This window comes from Pinus tabuliformis, chromosome 6, assembly GCF_031772625.1.
Source record: "Pinus tabuliformis cultivar Carrire ecotype Pingquan chromosome 6, CPIR1, whole genome shotgun sequence".
In the NCBI taxonomy this organism is placed as follows: domain Eukaryota; kingdom Viridiplantae; phylum Streptophyta; class Pinopsida; order Pinales; family Pinaceae; genus Pinus; species Pinus tabuliformis.
This window is the reverse complement of record NC_142292.1, coordinates 353,009,573-353,032,079: the sequence shown is the minus strand read 5'-3', so window position 1 is coordinate 353,032,079 and position 22,507 is coordinate 353,009,573. Positions and strand designations below refer to the sequence as shown.

At 36.0% G+C, this 22,507-nt stretch overlaps 1 long non-coding RNA gene and 1 pseudogene across 1 annotated transcript; one reads left to right on the top strand and one right to left on the bottom strand.

Moving 5' to 3' along the window:
- Nucleotides 1-18,927: 18,927 nt before the first annotated feature.
- Nucleotides 18,928-20,635, bottom strand: LOC149258768 (uncharacterized). Its single transcript, XR_016256933.1, has 2 exons — nucleotides 19,725-20,635; nucleotides 18,928-19,611 (listed from the first exon to the last, which is right to left on the bottom strand). It is a non-coding gene; the product is annotated as an uncharacterized LOC149258768 (long non-coding RNA).
- LOC149258767 (uncharacterized) lies at nucleotides 20,615-21,049 on the top strand (annotated as a pseudogene).
- Nucleotides 21,050-22,507: the final 1,458 nt, after the last annotated feature.

Sequence of the window (22,507 nt, the reverse complement as noted above, 5' to 3'; positions counted from 1 at the left end):
AGGCTTTAAATATGAAAGGCCTATTTTTGGGGGCACCTATCAATTGAAGCATTAAGAGCACTGGCCAATGACCCGACCCCCTGTAGAGAAGGATATTTGTTGCTGCATCTACCCCTCTCATCAGTAAATCTTCTGAGATTAAAAACCTATCCAGTCTGGATGCCACTTGATGTTGTCTACCCTACTTATTCCTCCAGGTGAAGCATCCATTTGTCATTTCCATATCAATGAGGTTGGATTCCTCAATGAAGTTCTTATTTACTTCAACATCTCTATCTACTCTTATTTTTCCACCTTTCTTCTCTGATAGAGAGGTTATGATATTGAAATATCCCCCCATAATCCAAGGGAGATGCCCTTTTCTGATCTTTATCTTTCTCATATCTTGCAAAAGTTTAATCTTCTCCTCAATTCTTTGAGGCCCATAAACATTTGTAAACACCATTGTGCTTGGGGCTCCTATAACCTGCATTTCTACTGATAAGTATGATCTATTGGCTTCAACATCCAATAAGATCAAGGATTGGGGGTTCTAGCAGATGGCCAATACCCTTCCAAGCCCAATGCTTCCACCTCCACTATGTCATACCTTCTCCCTAATATCCTACTTAACTCCTTTATTTTCTCTACTAAACACTTTGACTCTTGTAAAAAAATGATATCTGGTTGTTCCATTTGAATATTTTTCTTTAACAACCGTTGTTTCCTAAGGCTACTAATGCCCCTTATGTTCCATGATAAACTTTCATGACTTAACTGTGGTCTAAGGAGGGAAAACCTAATTCTCTCATCTTACCTAAATTTATTAACATAGCTCCCAACTCCTTGAGGGTGACACTATTCGGTTTCCTCCCTCTTTTCCGTTGGCTTTGTTGTGGCACTAGAACCGTCTAAGAACCCATTGTTTTTACTCCCAGCTGAGATCCTTTCAGAGATCCCATTGTTTTTTCTGGATGTGGTCTTTTCTACCTCCATAATCTCGTCTCTTCTCTCATTAGGTATATATATTGGATTATATCCATTTGATCTGCATGAACTGCTTTTATCTTCTTTTTCCCCGCCTATTCCACCATATCCTGGAGGTCAATTCCTTCCTGCTCGATTATCTCCTGCAAATATGGATCATCTCTGCTTACTTCGCTTGGGGTCATTTCCGCATCTCCCTCAAAATATTTTGATCGATCTTGGATATATCCTTGTTATTCATAGTCCTCGTTCGACTGCACCATTTCTTCCTCTTTACCTTCTCCTTTTTCCTCATTATCCTCTTCTTCCCTACTTGTCCCTCTGGGTTTTCCTCAGCTAGGACTTCCAAGTTATTTCTCTGGCCTTTTCATCCTTGATTTTGTTGTTGTTGTCTTCTATTAGGTCTGCCCCATGGAGTGGGTCTGACAAAACCTTCTACATCCTTTCATTTTGTCTCTTTGGTATGTTCCTCCATTTTTCTTAAGGGGCATTCCCTTATCAGGTGGCCATGTTCATGGCATCGTCTGCATCTGAAAGGGATTTGTTCGTAGTCCACCGGTTGTAACCAAAATTTGTCACAAAACTCTAGTTTAATAGCTTCAGGCAGAGCCCCGGAGACATCCATTTCAACACAATTTTTTGCATATGTTGTGTATCTGCCTTGTAAAGTTGCTTTTGATATTTTAATGAATTTTCCAAGAGAATCTCCTATTAGCTTTAAAGTTGTAGGGAGCCAATAGTCCAGGGGAAGGGAATACAACCTGATCCAAACTGGGATGCATGTAAATGTTTCCTTCTCCGGGGTAAAATTCTCCATCCATGGTCTCATGTATAAACTAGTTGAGGCAAAAAATTAAGGACCACCATCAAATATTCAATATCTGTCTTCCATATTGGAAAATACCATTGTGAAAAAACCTTTGACCCTAGATGTAGCTCGATTTCTCCTTGCGGTTTCTAGTGATGTTTGATCTAATCACACAAAACTTTTTATGTGGGCTAGAGACCCATGAACTTGCATATGACATAATATGACATCATACTTTCTCTCAAGCCCTAGACCTTGGGATCGATGATCAATGTCATTGGGATCACCATTATTTTTGGCTTACATGGCCCTGTGGAGCCTTTTGACTTTTGATGTTGTTGCTGGTCCGTTTGCTTCCCTATTGGCCATTGTCTTCACTTATTCTCTATACTTTCCCACCTACTTCTGTAAACCCTTAGACATTCTCTGACATACCCTTTGCATGTACCCTGAATCCCATCCTGATCCCCTTCCCTTTGTCCATTACCATGTTTCGATAGGAGGGAGCCCTGCTCCCTCCCCCTCTGAAATCCATCTACATTAAACCCTAGTTGCTTATGCTAGAGAGCCTCGTTTCTCCCACTTATTCCTCAAAGATTCAAGCGTTATCATTTAATCGGTTTCCATCAAAGTTAATCTGAGCATGTGTTTTTCTTTTCTTTTTTAGCAAGAAAGTTAATAAGTCTCTTTATAAAGATATATAAACTTGTTTTTAATCCATAAACAAAATTAATAGAGATATGAATTGGTTTATTTATCCTTTTCTTAAAATATCTCGACTTATCAGTAATAAAAGATGGAATATCTTTTTTTTTAGTAGAGAAATCAACAATTGGGTCAAGTTCATACTTGCATGAAATGGGGTCAATTCCAACTGCTACCACTATAACCCCTAAGTGAATCACACATGCCCCCACACATGGATCATGGGATAACCAAAGGGATTTGAACCTTGGATCAATTAATTTACATAATGCTTTAAAGTACAGGCATCCCCAATTGAGTCTCCCTGATCCAAGGCATCAGTTTAGTGCTCAAAATTCAAATTGTTCAAAAGTGCTTGAAACTTGTACAAGTGCATATATCTCGGCAATTTGAATCCAACACATGTTTCACTCAAAATTGATATTGTATGCTCTAGATATCGTGTTCTGATCGAATTCTTAAACAAGCAAAAATTTCAAGAATTGATAGGGTGACTGTACATTTTGGGCCAGTGGCGAGCTCCCACTTGGCCACTCCTGATTGGTCCAAAATTTAAAATTTTTATTGGCTCAAAAATTATTTTTAATTAATACATGGGTTGACTGTGTATTAGAGTGGACCAATGGGGGAGCGCCATGTGGGCCAATTGGATGCTCCACGTGGCCCCCAGTAATGGGTTAAAATTTTGTGTTAAGGGGCCAAGTTGCCCACCGGATTCGAACCCACAACCAAACAACAAGCACCACAAGCCTCAACCATCACACCACACCATGTTTCTTAACAATATATGTTTGAGACTTTTATATAATTTTTAATGTTGACGCATTTGGGGGTAGGGTTAGGACTAAGCCCCTGCCCTGGTCACCGCACCCACAAGGATCAAGGGTGGGACCATGGGCCAAGGCTTAGCACTAGCCCCATGGTCACAACCCTACCACAACAAACCCCATCATAAAACCATGGTGGAGTGATAAATAAGGGTCAGCCTGAGGTCACATGACCCTTCATACAATCGCGGGCAGAGACAGGAGGGGGCCAGTCCCTAGGGGACCAACCTCGGTCCACATGCGGTCAATACGACCACCAACACAGAGGCAAGGGCGCTTGGCACTAGGTGCTAGCCAGCCCCAGGGCCTATGGACTGTCACATGACCAAGTCTGTCAGAGTTTTGGGTGTGCACATGTTGGCACCAGGCTCAAGTCTTATGGGCACAATACGACCACATGTTAACTCATTGGGGGTTGACCGACGAGAGTGGGTGGTTAGCACCAGCACCTGTGCATGTGCCCCCATACGATGGAAAATTTCAGAACTAGGGGTTTAATGGATAGTTTAAATGTCTGACAAATTCGCTCGTCAAGCGGGATTGTAGTCCAGATTTGAGAATCGGTTCCAGGTTTGGGGCACTCAAGCTAGATTTGGGTTGTAGGATGGTTGGCTATGGAATTTGGGAAAAACTTATAACATGCATAACTTTCTCAGTTTTTGGCTAAATGAGGTGCAAAAAGAACCTAGATGGGGGTTTTTGACAGTTCTGGATCCATTAGAGACATTTGTTTTTCATTCTGAGCATTGTAAAGCCATAAAAACACAAATTTGAGCACTTAATGAAAGAGGCCCTGCATTGGAAGTTGGACCAGGAGATGTAGCCCAGGAGAGGGGTGAACTCCTTTATCATGTTTTTTGTTATGTGTTTCTGATATGGTATTTTGTCTCTGTTTTGGCTGTTAATTGTGTTTAAAAATCACTTGTTTATGTGTTTAGTAACTTGATCCATTACCCAAAACACATAAAAATTTCACTTGCAATTTGTTCAAATCTTCAAGTTTTCAATTACATATCATTTTGGTATCAGAGCATCAGGTTATTATGAAGGTTTGATTTTGTTTGCAAGTTTTCTTCTAATGATTACAAGGTTGAAGCTTAAAAGAGAAGAAGGAGAACTTGTGGAGCCAAGATCTCAAATTGTTTGAAGGAGAACAAACACACCTCAAGCTTCAATAGCCATGGCACATGAAGAAGGTCCTGAAGGGATGTCTGAAGATGAAAGAAATTTCATAAAATATTTCTTTGAGATATCTGAAATGGTAAAGGTTCTTTATGAAGAGAGGAATTCAAAGTTGCATGGATAGATATCAAAACCTCCAAAAGGAGATGGAGGAAAGGAGACAAGCCTCCAAAAGGGAATGGAGGGAATGGTGACAAGCCACCACCTTCACCTCCATCATCCTCATCCTCATCTTCTTCTACTCCTACCATTTCCCAAAAGCCTCCAAATTCTACAAGAGAACATGGTAAAACTCCTTTGCTAAAGCTTGATATAAAGTTTGAATTGCCTATGTATGATGGAGAGGTAGATCTTGAGAAATTAGATAATTGGATTCGTTAGATTGAAGTGTATTGCATGATACAAAGGATCAAAGATGATGAGACCAAGATTCAACTTGCTTATCTTAGATTGGAAGGTGCAATGCTTATTTGGTGGGAAGCCAAAACTTAAGAGGACATGAAGAAATATGGTAAGGTTTTATCCTCTTGGAATAATTTTTTTGTAGCAATAAGAAGGCAGTTTTGTCCATTAGCATACATGCAAAAATCTATCATGGACTGGAAAAAATTTAGACAAACTAAAGGTCAAAATGTGAAAATCTATACTCATGGGTTTAAAAAAAGAGCTTTGATTTGGGGTATAAATTTGTTTTCTCAAGATACTTTGCTCATTGAATACAATGGAAGATTGCATAGTTACTTGAGACAAACCATTCTCATGTTTAACAGGCCTACAAAACTAGATGAAGTTTGTGTACATACAACTCATTCATAGGCAAGAGGGAAAAATGTTTCTGAAGAAACTAGTGAGAAGTCATTCAAGTTTGTAGAAAAAGGAAAAGGGAAGCTTAAAGGCAAGGATAAAAGGAATGCTTCAGTCAAGAAAAAAGGAGAAAAGCTCACATGTAGACATTGTTCTAAAGAATGCCATGATGAAGGCCATTGTTGGAAACTTCATCCTGAGATGAGACCAAAAAATTTTAATAACAAGGAGAAAGAAAAGATCGCTGCAACTACATGACAAGATCTATGATCTGATTCCGGAGATGAAACAAAAATCATATCCATGGCATTGAAAGGTAAGGATTCAATTGCAAGTACTAGTTCTTCTATAAAACCCATTGAAACTCAAAATGCAAGAGAAACAATAGAGTTGTTCCATATTAGAATCATCACAAAACATAACAAGTTAGATACTTTGTTTGATAGTGGTTCATAAGAAAACCTCATTTTAGAAGACATTGTCAAGAAACTAAATTTGGAAACCATTCCTCATCCTAAACCTTATCCTTTGGGTTGGGTATATGACAATGTCAAGTTGCAAGTGACAATAAAATTCATACTTAGATTTGCCAACACCACAAATTTTATTGATGAGATAGAACTTGATGTGGTACCACTTGACATTTGTGGGATTGTTTTGGGAAGCCCATACTTATATGACAGGAAAGTCATCTTTCATCACCATGAGAACAAGTATCACTTGTTTAAAGATGGGATTGAGTACATTGTTAGAGCACATAGAAAGAAGTTGAATTTATCTCTTGTGAATGTTGGACAAATGAAGAGGTTTGTAAATGTTAGTCAAAATTTTACATTGTTGATGATTAAACATAAAGATGCTGATGAATCTGAAGTCTTTCAAGGATATGAATCAAGTTTGAAATCTAATTTCATTGAGGTTTCTAATCCATGTGATAATATGTTTCAGGAGTCTAACATGTTTCCTCCTAAAAGAGGAAAACAATATGAAGTTCATTTGCAACAAGATGCATCATTGTTGAACATTGGTATGAACAAGATGCCAATGTTAAAGAATGCAAGGGTCAAAAAGTAGATGCAAAATATATTTGAAAAAAAGTACATTGGTTCCAAATTGTATTATTGTGGGTGTCATAATGTTTTGGCTTTGAGGAAGAATTGTGCATGGCGATGGCATTCACATTTGGTGAAGATTCAAGACAAAACCAAGGCTAGACATGCTAAGCATAGTTATAACTACAATGTTCAAGGTGAAGTAAACTTGAAATTGAATAAGTCTTCTTTGATTGAAGATCGAAGAGATAAAGTTCATATTTCTTTAACATAATTTTTCTCATCTAAACGTCTTGAAGAATTGCAGCAAGGTCCTATCTTTGACAGAAAGATAAAGAATTCAAAAGTGAAGTACCTTCATGAGGAGCTCAAAGCGATAAAAGAAAACAAAGCCAAATGGATTGAGGTTGGAATGGTGAGGGAATTGTACCCTCATTTATTTGTTGACTGAAAATAAGCTTTTGGAGGTCCAAAAGCTTCCAATGAGGAGTGATCCAAGGGATCAATTTAGTGCTCAAAATTAAAAGTGTTCAAAAGTGCTCGAAACATGTACTAGTGCGTAGATCTCATTGATCTAAATCCAACACAACTCGTTTCACTCAAAACCGATATCATATGCTCTCGCTATCGTGTTTTGGTCAAATTCTCAAACAGGAAAAAAATTGCAAAATTGACAGGGTCATTGTACATTTTGGGCCAGCGGCAGGCTGCCACTTGGCCACTCCTGATTGGTCCAAAAATTCAATTTTTTATTGGTTAGATATTATTTTGAATCAATATATGGGTTGACTGTGTATTAGAGTGGATCAATTGGGGAGAATCACGTGGGCCAATTGGATGCTACCACGTGGCCTCCTGTGATGGGGCAAAATTTTGTGTTAAGGGGCCAAATGGCCCACCAGATTTGAACTTGCGACTAAGAAACAAGCACCAAAGGCCTCAACCATCGCACCACACCATGTTTCTTAACAATCTATGTCCGCAACTTTTATTTAAAGTTTAATGTTGGCGCATTTGGGGGAAGGGCCAAGGCTAAGCCCCAACCCTGGTCACTGTGCCCACGAGGATCAAGGGGCGGGAATGTGGGCTAGGTCTTAGCCCCAACCCCATGGTCACAAGCCTACCACAACAAACCCCATCATAGAATCGTGGCAGAGTGATTAATAAGGGCCAACCCTTAGGGGCCAGCTCAGGGTCAAACGACCCTTCATACAACCGCAAGCGAAGAACTGAGGTGGTCAACCCCTATGGGACCAGCCTTGACCACATGCGGCCAATACAACCACCAACACAGAGGCAAGGCCGCTTAGAACTAAGGGCTAGCGGCAGGGGCTAGCCCCAGGACTTATGGCCCGTCACATGACCAAGTCTGTTAGAGTTATGGGTGCACACGTGTTGGCACCGGGTTTGGGTCTTATGGGTACAATACAACCATGTGTTAATTCGTAGGGGGCTGACCGACAGGGGTGGGTGTTAGCCCCAGCCCCTGGGCACGTGCCCCCATACGACTGACAATTTTAGCATTGGGGGGCTAATGGATAGTTTAACTGTCTGAAAAATTCATCTGTCGGGCGAGATTGTAGGTTAGATTTGCGCATCGGTTCTGGGTTTGTGGTGCTCAAGCTAGATTTGGGTTGAATTGTAGGATGGTTAGCTATGGAATTTGGGAAAAATTGTTACCGACATAACTTACTCAATTTTTGGCCAAACGAGGTGCAGAAAGAACCCAGATGGGGATTTTTGATAGTTTTAGATTCATTGGAGGCATTTTTTTTTTCATTCTGAGCATTATAAAGCCATGAAAACTCAAACTTAAGCACTTAATGAAAGAGGCCCTGCATTGGAAGTTGGACTAGGAGATGTACCTAGGAGAGGGGTGAACGACTTTATCATGTTTGTTATTATGTATTTTTGATATGGTATTCTGTCTCTATTTTGGTTGATAATTGTTTTTAGAAATACCCTGTTTATGTTTAGTAACTTGATCCATTACTCAAAATAGATATAAAAATTTCACTTGCAATTTGTTCAAATCTTCAAGTTTTCAATTACAGATCACCCCAAGACTAAAAAATAAAGTATCTTGGTAAAAAATATTTAAAGCAATTTGACATATAACACTTGTATTAAATCTCTTTGACAATAAAAGGAAACCAAAATAAAACTCCAAACAACTTCTCTTACACATAAAAATGCTATACATCCATCAAAATTAACATTACACCATGTGTTAACCACTAAGTCACATTTACATTAAATCATTTTTATGTATTTGGAAAACAAAAAAGTAATATTTTTAATACATATACTATTTTTCTTTTATAAAGAAGACCCCTGATCATTGAACACAACTTTGGAGGGAGGGAGGGAACTTCTATAGGGTTTCTTTGATGAGCGCAGAATAGTGTTAGTTTTCTTGATGGGAGAGTCCAACCCACTAGCAGTTCGGGTGGCGTTGGGGCCTTTTCCTTTGAGTGGCAACTTTCCCCTGTTAGACAGTCTTTTTTTTCATGTCACAAGTTTCAGTTATGTCTTCAGTCGTTCAACCAAGGTTCTTACTCTGGTCAATTCGTTTTTGGGGCTCTGTGTAAGACATTTCAAGGGTTTCATTGATCGAGAACATGTGGAGTCGCTGAGAGATGGATGATGTGGGGTCCATTGACTATGATTCAGTGAGCCCTATTAAGGGGTTCCATTTTTGTTTATTTTGGTGAAGTTGGTTCTTCTAGGGGGTTTTGCACTTTGTCTATAGGAAATGATACAAGGGGTTCAAACTCGTCCGGAGAGTTTTCTAACACAAAGCACCTTCTTTCTTACCATTTTCTTCAATTTAAATTTCCTTTTGTGCCTCTGAATTTCCTATCTTTCTTGGAAGTCCAAGCACCAGTCACATATATTGACGCCACCTAATTCCAACTGATCAGAATACAACCTGCTGCAATATCTGCAATATTGGTTCCATAATGCACATTATCATAATTAAAATAACTAAGTTTATCCTCCAAAAATAGGCCATTGGTGAAGGCATTGTGAGTATTCAATGAAATTACAGAGAGACAATCTTACATGTGCTGAAATCGGTGGAAGCATCTCTTGCATCTAAACAAGTGTCCCTGAAATCCAATGTCGCCACACATACAACATTCTCTTTCTTTGTATTTCCTAGTATTCTTTCTCGAGTTACAATGGATTTGTTTTCATTTTGGATCCATGAACGAACACCAACGATTGTTTTCCATGGATGTCTTCTTGCCCAATTTACTACCACAGCCTCTCATGCCATCATTATATTGTTTAAACATGATATTTGTCTAATTATTTGCTCATATTGAATATCAAAGCATAGATTGAACATGATTGAAATGTATATTAAGAGTTAATTAAATTTCCAAATTACATTTTGTTTGAAAATGGAAAAATTTAAATATGATAAACTTCACATGAATGGTTTGTTCATGGAAGTAATTTAACTTATACATGTTTTTGTTTGTTTGTTTGTTTTCCTTTTTTCTTTTGTGTTATATTTTTGGTAAACATGAAAGAATTTTCATAATTTTAACATATCTAATTATTAATATTTTTAAAGGTTATTGAATTTATTTATATTTTTAAATAAGAAAAAAATCACAATTTATTAAAAATTATATGGAATTTTAAATTAAAAAATCAAAACACAAAATTAAATTTCGCTTTAAATTAGAATTTTTTTATCACAAAATTTAGTAAAAGAACTAAATTCCGAGTTTCTTTCTAAAAATCAATGATTTGAATTTAACTTGATTATTGTCTTCCACATTCCCATTGCCTCAATTTCTTTCTAAAAATAACTGTTGATAATATCGGCGATATATCGCCGAATATCGGAAATATTGCGATATTTTCGGCCAGCCAATATATCGCCGAGAAAATATCGCGATATTTTCGGCTCCTGAAATCGCGCATTTTCCGAGATATCGATCTAAAATATCGTCGGGTGTGTTTTTCCGCGGCTACAAAAAACGAAAATTGGTTTTTTTTTTCTTCATTTCTGTTTCTGAGTGTTGGAGAAGAAAGGGAAAGAGTTTTGTGGTGCTTGTCAAGGAGGGTTTGAAGATCAAACGACGATGATCACCACCAATTAAGATTTTTTTGTGGATCAAAGATTGAAGAATAGTGAGACAGACTTCATTTCTTCCATTAGCAGGTATGTCCTTAAAAACCCCTATGTTAATGATTTTTTCATAGATTTAGGGTTATGCTTGCTTGCCTCTTTGCCTACCAACATTTTGTTTCTTTGTTTTTTTCCATTTGCTATGATTTTCATGCCCATGAACCAATGCAAGGGTTTTCTCCAATTTGGACAGCAAGCTTCATTTTTTTTTTCAACTTTCTTATGCACCCTCTTATTGCCTTTTTTCATTCACATTGCAAAATGAAAATAATGTAGTAATTTTTTTTGAATGAGGTTGTTATTACTTATTATTTTTTCATTTTGTGTCGGGGGGTTTAATGCCAATTTTTTGTTTTTTTTGTGCCCTAGGTTTGAACTTTGAATTAGTTCACTACAAATGTCAAATATGCCAAAAGCCTTGGACCCATTTTGGGAGTATGGGGAGGCCGTTGGTGGGGAAAATCAGGCATATATATCATGCAACTTGTGTGGGACCAAGATGTCAGGAGGGATTACACGATTGAAATACCATCTAGCTAAACTCTCTGCATATGATGCAGATGTGATGCCTTGTAATGGTTTCTAGTGCAGAGGTTATACAAAAAGCTCGTGAAGCAATTGCCGAACAAGACAGAAAGAAAGTTGCTAGGGAGAGGCCAATGGTCTCAGATAGGTAGCTACTAGTTTTATTTGTTTTGCAACTTTTGCTACATATAAGTTTATAACTCATGATGATGAAATACTTTTAAAGTTTTATATATGTGATGTTGTTTTGTTTGAGTCATTGATTGGACAATTATCACTATTAGGGATCAGCAGGATATGTGATGTTATTTTGTTTGAGTCCTTGATTGGACAATTATCAATTTATCACTATCAGGGATCAGCAAGATATGTGATGTTATTTTGTTTGAGTCCTTGATTGGACAATTATCAGGGATCAGCAGGATTTGGTATCGCCTTTGAAGTTTGATGTATCATGTCTATTTGACATCATATATATCAATGCCTTCTTCATATTTATGTGCCAATGTGTTTAGTTCATGTTGTTATTGCTTTATATGTTTAGAAATCTGAAAAAAAAAAATGAATATATTATGCATTTTTTTTATGCTTGCCGATATTTGCCGATATTTTGCTGATATTTTCGCCGATATTGCCAATAAGATATTTTCTGGACCCTCACCGATATTTTCCCTATACCAATATTATCAACACTGTTAAAAATCAATGATCTGAACTTAACTTGATTATTGTCTTCTATAGTCCCATTCCTCCTATTGGCGTTCCTTTTCACCTCTAGGTACAAATGCTAATACTAGTTTAATTATTGTAAAAAATAATTAGAAATCTACTTGGTTCAATGAAAAAGAAAAACACATGTAAAATTTCAAAATTGATATGTATTTAACTATGTACACATTGAAGCCAAATGCAATGTTCTCTTTATTCATTTGATCAACTATAATTTTTGGTGATAATACATATTGGGGTGATAAACATTATTGCCATTAGTTTTATGCATTTATTGTCTACTGTTACTAAATATTACAAAATCATTTTACGATATCAAGTCATTTGCACATTTTAGGGTTAGTTTAAATCTTAATTCTAATGATTTCCTGCTTTCTATTTGTGTTTAAATTGTTTGGTTAACATGAAAATATGCCTTTAACCTACAGAGTATTCAAAGCAAACCTTAGATCTGAATTTGGATGAACTAAAACTTTTTATTTAGCAAATGTTTTTAGATAACTCAAATAAGAAATAATAAGTTTAGGGAAAATCAAAACTTTGTTTAATGAAAGTGGAAATTCAATTTGAAAATGAGAAAATAACATTTAGAATTGATGAGTGTTTTTCAAGTTAAATAGAAACTTGTTTCTAAAATGTAAAAACAGAACATACTCCCAAATAAAATTAAATTGTTACTTGAAAAAGGGATGAAAACAAAAGTTTTTAATTCACTCAAAAAGTAGTTATAAAGTAAAAGTTTACAATGCCTTGAAACATGAAAAGATTCAAAATTTTCAAAATCACTGAAAGCCTTAATCAATTTAACTTTGCAAAAATGCATGAGGTTGGAAATAAGATGGAAAAAAAATAAAAGATTGCACTGCTAAGATACAATCAAAGTGGTACCCAAAATATTTCAATATTTTAGGGTGTGTTGAAGCCTCAACAATAAGTAAACAATTTAATGACCCAATACCAAGCTTCATATAGCGAGAATGTAAGCTTATACCCTCTTACCAACCACCAATGGTGTCAAGTTTTATTTGCAGACAATGATGTCACTGCTTGTTGAGATCTACAAGATTGTATCAACAAAGGCAAGGATCAATAGCCTTGAGTTTTATATGCTTTTCTCCTACTTTAAGAAAAGAATGTTAACAAATCTTTTTGGGTTGTTCTCTAGCAAACGATCTTAGTGGATTCTTTACATGGAATGTTACATGGGGGACAATATGGCCCCTTGGCATCCCTCAAGTTTAAAAATTCTCAAATTTCGTTCAATGAAAACATATCTGAGTGCATTTTGATTTGTCATTAAATGTCTAAGATCCATTAGAGTGTTACGAAGAATTCTAATAAATGAAAAATTCATTGAATCCTAGAGTGATTCTATTACAAATGATAATATTATAGTGGATGTATTTAACAACTTAGTTCAAACTTATCTTGTTAAGTACTTTGTGTTTTCCTCTTCATATTGATTGATTAAGATTCATGGGTTTCTTTAGTCATTCACAATGCATGGATTCCTTAACACACATTCTCATGTAGAAGTGGGATCCATTAGAGGAGGAATTTGTGGCAAATGCACTGTTTGGAAAAACTTACCATATATTCCTAGGAAAGGCCTTTACGTACAAGTTTTGGGCGAAGGACTAGATAGGAAGTACTACTACTTTCAATAATTGTATATTCAAAAAACAACAAGGGGGTTTTTTAGGGTTAAATGTAACTAGCAAGCCCCTCATCCTCTTGCATTGTTTGATCTTAATGGTGAGATCACTTCATCGATGGGTAACTAGTACAAGGTTACACAATATGTTATTAATTCAACGTATGAACACAAACATACTTGCAATTCAAAGAGAATGGTTCTATTCATCTAAATTTATTCATATTTTTTTTTTCATTGCATCAATCTCTTAGCATTTTCTACCTTTGGGTAGATCCTTAGGATAACACTTTATGTGGGCAACTATCTTGGTAAACCTAAAGTTGTTTCTACTAATGGTCATGGACTACTAGATGAAACATCAATCATAGTGTATCAATGTATTTGAAAACGACTTGGTATCATTATTAATGTTCTAAAAACTATATATATATTAATATTCACAAGAATTTTCTTTAGATTAAAGATAATGATTTAACTTTTTTTTAATCATTATGCACCATAAAAATAGGTCATTTGTTACACATAAAATGTCCATGTTCATCACTTAGCTTTATCTTCCCATAATAAAATCACATTGAATTTTTATCTATTAGTATCTACCCATTAGTATCTACCCATAATATTTATTGGTTTCTTTTTATATTTTGTTAGTTTCCTTAATGTGACCTAGTTAATAATTATTTAACAGTCCCATATTAAATTAACATACCCTCTATAAATTTAAAGATGAAGTATCTAGAGATGTTGCACATTTTCTCTAGTTAGATGATTGTTGGATGATTTTAACAATGGCACATTTGAATAATTTCACATTAACAAAATACAAGTAATATTTATGCCAAGTTTCTCTATGTTCATATGCTTTTTCATTTCCTTTAAAATGTTTTCATTTTTCCATATTTATGTCAATTTCATGTTTATTTGTGTTAATTAGGTATGGTTTCTCCGTGGATTGCATCAAGTATCTTTGAATACTTAAAGTTGTGTAGTGCCTATTAGTGATGTTTGACAATTGAGCTTTCTTAATCCCACCAAACCCAAAATATTTGTTAATTTTTTATAATGTATTTGATTTCCTAAATTTCTTGTTATGATTCTTAAATTCATAGTTTATTGTTTCTTGTTTTGCATTGAAGATGCTTTTCATTTTCATATTTTGCATCCATGCTTTTTGCAAGTATTAGATAAATAGCAACTAGGAAAATATGAATACTAGATTGCTCAATCACAATGATTAATTTCCATTTCTTGAACAATATTAAGTCAATTTTATTTTCTTTTATGTTTTTAGTGAAATGTGTCATTGACTAGAAAAACCACAATTAATAGTGAGATTAAGGAGCAAGTAATTATCTGCTTAAACAGAGGTATGTTGAATGAAGATTAAACTAGCACAATTATATAAATTAAATGGATGATATGCATCAATCAATAATAAACATCAAAATATTTATACTCCATAATACATTTCACATTGTTGAAATTTAAAAAATCATAAAACTAACTAAATTATAACTTTATTATTATTATTAAAAGAATTAATATAAGTTAAACATGTATACATGTTTAAAAAAAACATGGAACATGATTCTTAACCATAAAAAAAAGCACTAAAACATCTATTATAAATAAGTACATAGTCAATATAAAAACTAAATCTTTCATAGCCAAAAAGCTAAAAACCCATATAAACAAAATAACCATAATAATCCAGCCAATATGACCGATGAAAAGGTTTGTTACATTCCTACTAAAAATATAACAAGTGACACCCATTTGCCAAAATTACCAAAAGATCTTTAACAACCCACAGTGACAGATGCTCTAACCAAAAAATCAAATAAAAAAAGAAGACAGATGATAGAAAGCGAGAAACCCTATGGGATAAACCACAAACCATATGGCCCTCGATTTATGGCAAATGAAAATTCCCTTCCACCTTTAGGTTGCCATCCCCATGTAGATTGTAATAAATGGATCCGATGCATAAACTTTGTTTGGAGAGACCGTCCGCATCCAAATTGTGCTCCTTTGTATACGTGAGAGAAGGAGATATGATCATAAGCTTGTTGTTGGAGAGAAATACGATGTAACCAAAACCGACAGAGACAGATTAGTCATGATAGAGCAGCGTGACACCGCGTCAGTGATTGATTTAGAGTCCCAAAAACCGAGAGGGAGCACAACTGAGGTTTCTTAGCAAAAATCATCTCCCAATAGTGCTATGAGATCTTATTGTGATTGGTACCAGGTCTGCAAACCAATATAAATAATATTAAGAATATTTTAAAATATTTATAGAAGTAATATTAAGAATATTCTAAAATATTTTATAGAGGTTAAATCTTTATTGTTCACCTAATAATTATTGATAATTAAATTGGTAAACCTGGTTTTTGTGGGTAGAGAGGTCTCGCAGTGTGTTGAGGAGGGTGCTAGGCGTAGGGAAGAGGGAGGCTTCCATTTCTTGCAGCGCTGCGTTGTCTGGTGTGTTCGGCATATTCGGGTATGGAGAGTCCATGCTTCGGCTACAGTGATTAATTGTTAGTGTGGCAGTGGGATAGGGTGGTGGCAGTCACTGCACTGACCATTCTTTGCGTAGGAGCAGCCTGCCTGCCCTCGTGGCGTCCCTGTTCATCCACATCGGAAAACCAGGAGGGCCTGCTACCGAGTTTGGTTTGTCGAATTCTGCGAGTGGAAGCTCTTCAAATCTTTGTTCCAATTTGGTAATAATCCGCTTAACTCCGGAGGATGCCATTTTCTCAGAGAAAGCTCAGAAGAGGGTGACATTCGGTGGATTGTGTTCTAGATAATTTCTGTTTGGTGTGAGTGCGGATCAGTGGGGTTCAATTTGGAGCTAGAAGCTTTGTGCAATTCTCTGTCTGGGTCGGCTGCCATGAAGACCTTGTCGCGGAAGGCTTCCTCCTCTGGTCCTCTTGCTACTGAGGAATCACCCTCCCAAGCGTTGATTTCAGCTCTGCCTTGTCGTGGTGGCAAAACGGCTAAGAGCTCGCGATGAGGTGTCGGTGGGTCACATTGTGGTAGAGGTGGAGGACAGCTGGGGGTCTGCTGAGGAGGAGGCATTAGGAGAGGTGGAAAATAGGGGATGTGTCAGGGGGACGAGGAGAACAGTCGTGGACAGAGGAGTCGGGGTGTTGGACGTCGAGGTGGAGTGAAAAGAGGCTCAGGACAGAAGAACATGCGAAGAGGGCAACCTTGGAGCAACTTCACTACTTCCATAGTCAACTCAGGGAGCAAGTAGTTGTGGTGTGGAGAGGTCAAAATCTGCTCTTAGAGAAAGTTGAAAAGCTGGAGACATGGATGGCACATTCGAAGGGCATGTCCAGTGCGACTTTCGTCCTCCACCACCTCTTGGAACTGCCCCAGACAACCCTGCATCCATTACTTCTGGTGACTAGTATGCTTTCTGGAGTATTTTTTGTTTTAGTTGTGTTTCAGTGCCTATGGCCCAATCAATTATGGTTTGTATTTTTGTCATATGGTGAACTTTTTGGTCAACAGACTTGATCAGGGTGAGACTACTTGTTTTGGCGACATCTCTATGTACTCCTTTCTACGAAATTAATAGAAGATTGACTTAAAGTTTATTTTTTTTATTAATAATCAAATTAAATTTTTGAAAACCCTATTTCAAAATAAGCATGCTTATATCATAAATATCTAAAAATATCATTTTTTATAACCATAAATATCCAAAAATATCATTATTTATAATTATATTTTGAATTGATTCCAACAATTCCAAAATTGTAATTCTCTACTTACTATAAATCTAACTTCAAACATTAAGATTTCACATATAATTTATCATAAGCTTCCGTATATATATTCCTTTATTTCCTTTTGTTCAATATTCTGATGGTTGGTTTACTCTTTTTCTTTCATTTCTTTTAAATTGTGTGCTGACATCGTTTAATAAATTATATTTCAATTTCTCTATGATAAACTAAAAAGTTATATTTCAATTTTTCTGTGATAAAATTAACTTAACAAATCTCAAGGCCATAGACTTACTCTGAATATTGGGTCTGCTTTGTTTTTCGACCTTAAAAAGGGATAGAAGTTGATAGCCGGAGATCCCTCTGTTTGGATTCTACCGATCTTTGTTTAATACCTGATCTAACTAACCTAATAGAAAGTTTATAAATAACTAACAAAAAGTTTATAAATATTTCAGTGTATTTCGTTCACTCCTGTCTTTAACTTGGAGGGGAATGGGGAGGGGAAAGACTTTGATGAGGAAGATCGCGACCAGCGTCACGTTTTCTAAACGCAGAAATGTGTTGCTGAAAAAGCTTGAGCTGTCGTTGCTTTGCGATGCTGAACTGGGACTTATTATTGTTTTCTCCCCAAACCCAATGTCTGTGGTTGATGTAAATTTCTCTTCTAAGTTTGGACTGCTCTCTATATCTTTCGAAGCGATGTATGGTTAATGTAAAATCAATGATGTGAATGCTTACTATGAAGATGTTGCACGGCTTATTTTCAGACGGTATTGATTGTTGAGCTAAAACAATCTAACTTTTTTCCCAAAAAACATCTCTACATTTCAAAAATTGTCTAAAATGTTCATGTTTCAACAGTCAATTTCCATACAATCTAACAGCACTCCAGTGGCAAGGTCGTCAAATTCTTTACATCTAGCTTAGAGATAGATTGTCTCAGTGCAACCAAAATTCTTTTGCAGTGGGGATAACTCTCAATTCAGAGAAGAGGTCTGGGTAGAGTGCTCTGGTTGATGATAAATAGCTTGTTCAAGTCTACCAAGTTTATGTTTCTGTGAGAAAAACTACCAATTCAGAGTAGAGGGATCAAAGAGTCTCAATCATTAATAGTTATATTTCTAGCTTTTATGGAAACACAATTCAGATTTTATAAAATTGAGAAGTATGTTTTTTGAACTATTCCTTTTTACACTATTTTTGTAAATCAGAAAATATATAATGCAATTGATCTTAAACTTCGTGTTTCGTAAATTCGAAAGACAAGGTCTAACAGTGGTGAGCTTTTTATTTATTTGTAATTATTGCATATTCTGTAAAAACTATTCATATTAACTGAGAACTTTTAAACAAATTGAAATCACTGTAAAAGAGATGTCTCAAATACTTTAAAATTTAGGTGAGCTTGCGATTTTACCATATTATTTGAAACCGTAGACAAGCATTATGAATAGGAAAGCAAAACAAATATTTGCCATATGAAGCCCAATTGTTATTCCATGATTCAAAACAATCTACAATGTCAACTATTGCGGAAAGCTGTTATTTACTGCTACCACAACTCAGACATTAGCTATTCCGTATAATATACTTTAAGAGCAGGTTCTTTCACTCTGAATACTTGTGGGATTTATCACTTAATCCTTCAAACTATATGTTGAAAAATTTGGTCAGAAGCAAAACGCTGGAGATGTGCTAATCGGGGAAAGAAAGTGAAATGGTAATATGAATGCTTCCTCCTAAGATCGGAATGACTTTGCTCAGGAAAGGAAGGCGAGATTCATTGAAATGGATGCATCACAGTTCAGCTGAAGTCATTTTTTTGTTATGCCTTGGGTGTTTCTCCATCATATTCCCTCTTTTTGCATTTCTAAACTCACTTTTCTCCACCGGTCAAATGCCCACTCTTCTTTCTGGTAAAATTTGCTTGATCTACTTTCTGTATTATCAAAATCAATGATCTTCCTTCCCTACTATTTCCATAACCAACATATCATAGCTGCAAACATTACATTGTTCAGCATATCTTTGAGGCACCGTAGGAAACAACTAAAATCTGCAACTTTCAGCCAGGAATCAAAATAAAAAGGAACATCGTGGGGTTTTATATCACAATATAAGATGCGATTCCTGAAAACCATTGTCGAGTTTTATATCTCAACGAAAGATGAGAGTCCTGAAGTCTTACTTTAGGTATACGAACTGCAATTGAATAAAACTATCTCCAATCCAACTCATAGTCATGGCCTCCATTGATATACTTGCCATGAAACCATTAACCCTTTATCCATGCAACAAACTTATTTTTGGATCATGCAGACAATAATGCAGAGGACCACTGTAGCCAGTTCAGTAACCCAGGAGACCCCTGTAGCCTCTTTTGAAAGCTGGAGATGATAACCCAACAGACCACTGTAGCCACCTCAGAAAACTGACCAAAATTGACAGCCGCTGGAAGCTTCCCTAATAAATGTTCAACAAATAGAAAATAAACCAACATAACCAGTGGATAAGTTTAAAAGACTAGAAGCTGATGACATAATAATTGGAGTTATCACTGAATCTTCTTACTTTACCTGATTCAATGAGCCGAAGATCGCATGCGCAATTCCTCCTTTGATTCACCTAAGTGGATTCTCGGGATACATAGTGAGCACTAGTGTTAATTGTATTGGTTAATCAAAGAGGATTGAGCAAGGGAGGCTATGCAACAAAATAGGAAGGGTAGGGTTTTGTTAGAGTGAACCTACAGTGCCCTTTACCGTTATGGTTTCAAGAGATCCCAAAGAGTTTTGCGGTATGGATACATCGAAACTTTGGGTATGGTTTGTTGTATTGCATCTCACACTGTGATATAAATCTCTGCAATGTTCTTTTGGATGCCAACCTTTGATTCAGTTGCAGATTTAGGAACCCACACAGTAAGGAACACTATGTTCCCCTGTCCCAGAGATATGGTCAAGAATGCTCACTGATAATGTGATGTTTATAGCTATGGTATATTAGCTATGGAGATGGTGGGGAAGAAATAACATTGATTTTGAAAAAAAGAAAAAAAGAAAAGAAAAGATTTACTGGAGCCATTTAGGTGAGAATAATGAGTTTGGTGAGTTTGGAAATTTGAAAAGAAAAGAACAAGACAGAAGAGGGATACCAAGGCATAGCAAAAAAATGAATTTACCTGGACTGTGGTGCATCCAATACAATGCATCTCGCAGTCCCTCTATGAGCAAAGTCATCCAAATGTTAGAAGCAGATATTGACATTACCACTCTTCCATTTCGCTTGCCCATTGACACGCCTCTGCAGCTCTATGATTCTGACCAGTTGCTCTGGAAATTCAAATGATAAATCCAACCAGTATTAAAACTGCCCAAACCTCCAATTAAGGCAGTATACAAAAGACTCTGTTGGGTTATGTCCTACGCTGTGAAACCCTAGCGACTGAAAACTGTGGAAAACTGTGATGGTATTGGGAAAGGTCTTTCTTTCGAGGCCAAGCCTCGATATGTCTTCTAACGGAGTAGCTCGCTTCTCTAGAAAGTCGTCTGCGCTTCAGAGCGCCTTCAACGGCAGAGGGTTTGATGGCGGCAGATTTAGCGCCTTCAACGGCAGCGGGTTTCATGGCGGCAGATTTCTCCTGAGGAGTTTTGATCCCAGGACCTCCACCTCCAGTCCTGCGCAGCAAACAGCTTATTTCGATCATATCACTCTCCCATACTTTACTGAGGTCGGATCCCTCTCCAGAGCCCAGCGGGAGAGGGATCAACCTCAACCAGAGATGATTGTGTTGGTGGCTCCAAGCCCTACGAAGGCAAATCCACGAGACAAATGAAATTACTGGGGCTCGTACCGTCCCCAGAAGAGCCGAAAATCATGCCCTGGATTCTTAACAAGTATATTAAAACCTACCCCACATCGGTTCCCGACAGTCATGGCCTGAATTTTCTACCCATCGACTTGAATTTGTCAGATTGGCAAAGACAATGTTGTAATCAATCGTCGTCGAAGTTGGAATCCATGGGCCGTGGTTTCTGGACGGCTCGAGAGAGTAGTTAGTGGAGCGTGCCGTGGAGCGTTGAATATTAATATATATATTAATTGAGATTATAGTGGGTAATTAGCCGGAATGATTGTTATTTTTTATATCAAAATGTTGTTGTAATAATGGAATATATAAATATTGTTGTATTAACGTGAAGTTCGTATGCATATTATATATATAATCTATAATCTAACGATCAAGAAAATTGATTTTATATATATATATATAAACCAAAATATATATATAACCAAAATATATATAAATTATATATGTAAAAGCAATCCTGACCCATCAAAATAAGAACGAAATCGTTATGATCGTTTTCCATATATATGAGCAAAATTTTATGTGATTGTATTTTTTAAATATTATTTATTTTATAAGTGTTTTTTTATAATATATGTAGTTTGTTGTTATTTTGAAATATTACTTTTGATTTTCTTATAGAGGTTTTTTTTTTCAATAAATATGAGTCTGTTTTAAGATCAGTGTTATTACATATTTTATATAATTTCTTTTTTCACAATTTCTTTGGGTTGTTATTATTTTATTTCACACCCAATCTTATGTTAGTGGTGTTGATTCTTAGTTTAGTCATTTCGTATTTTCATGTCAGGTTTATTTTTGAATAATTTTAAATATTGATTTATTATTATTTTAAATCTGATGTTATAGGTGTTGATTTGGATTTTTATTTTTTGGTAAGGCATTTATGAATATGAATTTTTAAGTTGTTTTTGTTAGAAATTTCTTACTAATCAAAGTTTTTATTTTAGTTTATATAAATTTTGTGTTTTTAAGAGCTTCTAAGTATAATTTCAATTTTGCAAGTAGTATATTTACAAGATGTTTTTTACTCTTAAGTTGTTTATTATTAGATGTTTTTGTATTAATTCTAGTTTTATTTATTCAATTTTGGGTATTTTTGGGCCTCAAATATCTTAGTCATATAAAAGAATTACTATTATGAGAATTTAGTGTTGGCATTATGATACAAGTGTTGTCTTTGATGGCAACTCACTCAGAAGCAGGTACAAGTGATGGCAACTTAATCAGAGGACAGATCTTAATACAGCAGGACAAGAAAGAGATATACGCAGGTTCATTAAGGAAAATAAGCGTATACACGCAGGTTGGCTTCAGTAAAAGCGCGTACATGTGAAAACGTACCTTTGGTTCGTGGCGGTTAGTCCTTGGAAGTTGTGCCTATGGTTTTGGACCATGGTGTCTCGACGGACGTGTCGATCCCTAGTTTTGAAGTTGATGGTATTGTGTTACTATGGTTTTGGACCGTGGTATTGTGAAGGGCCTAAG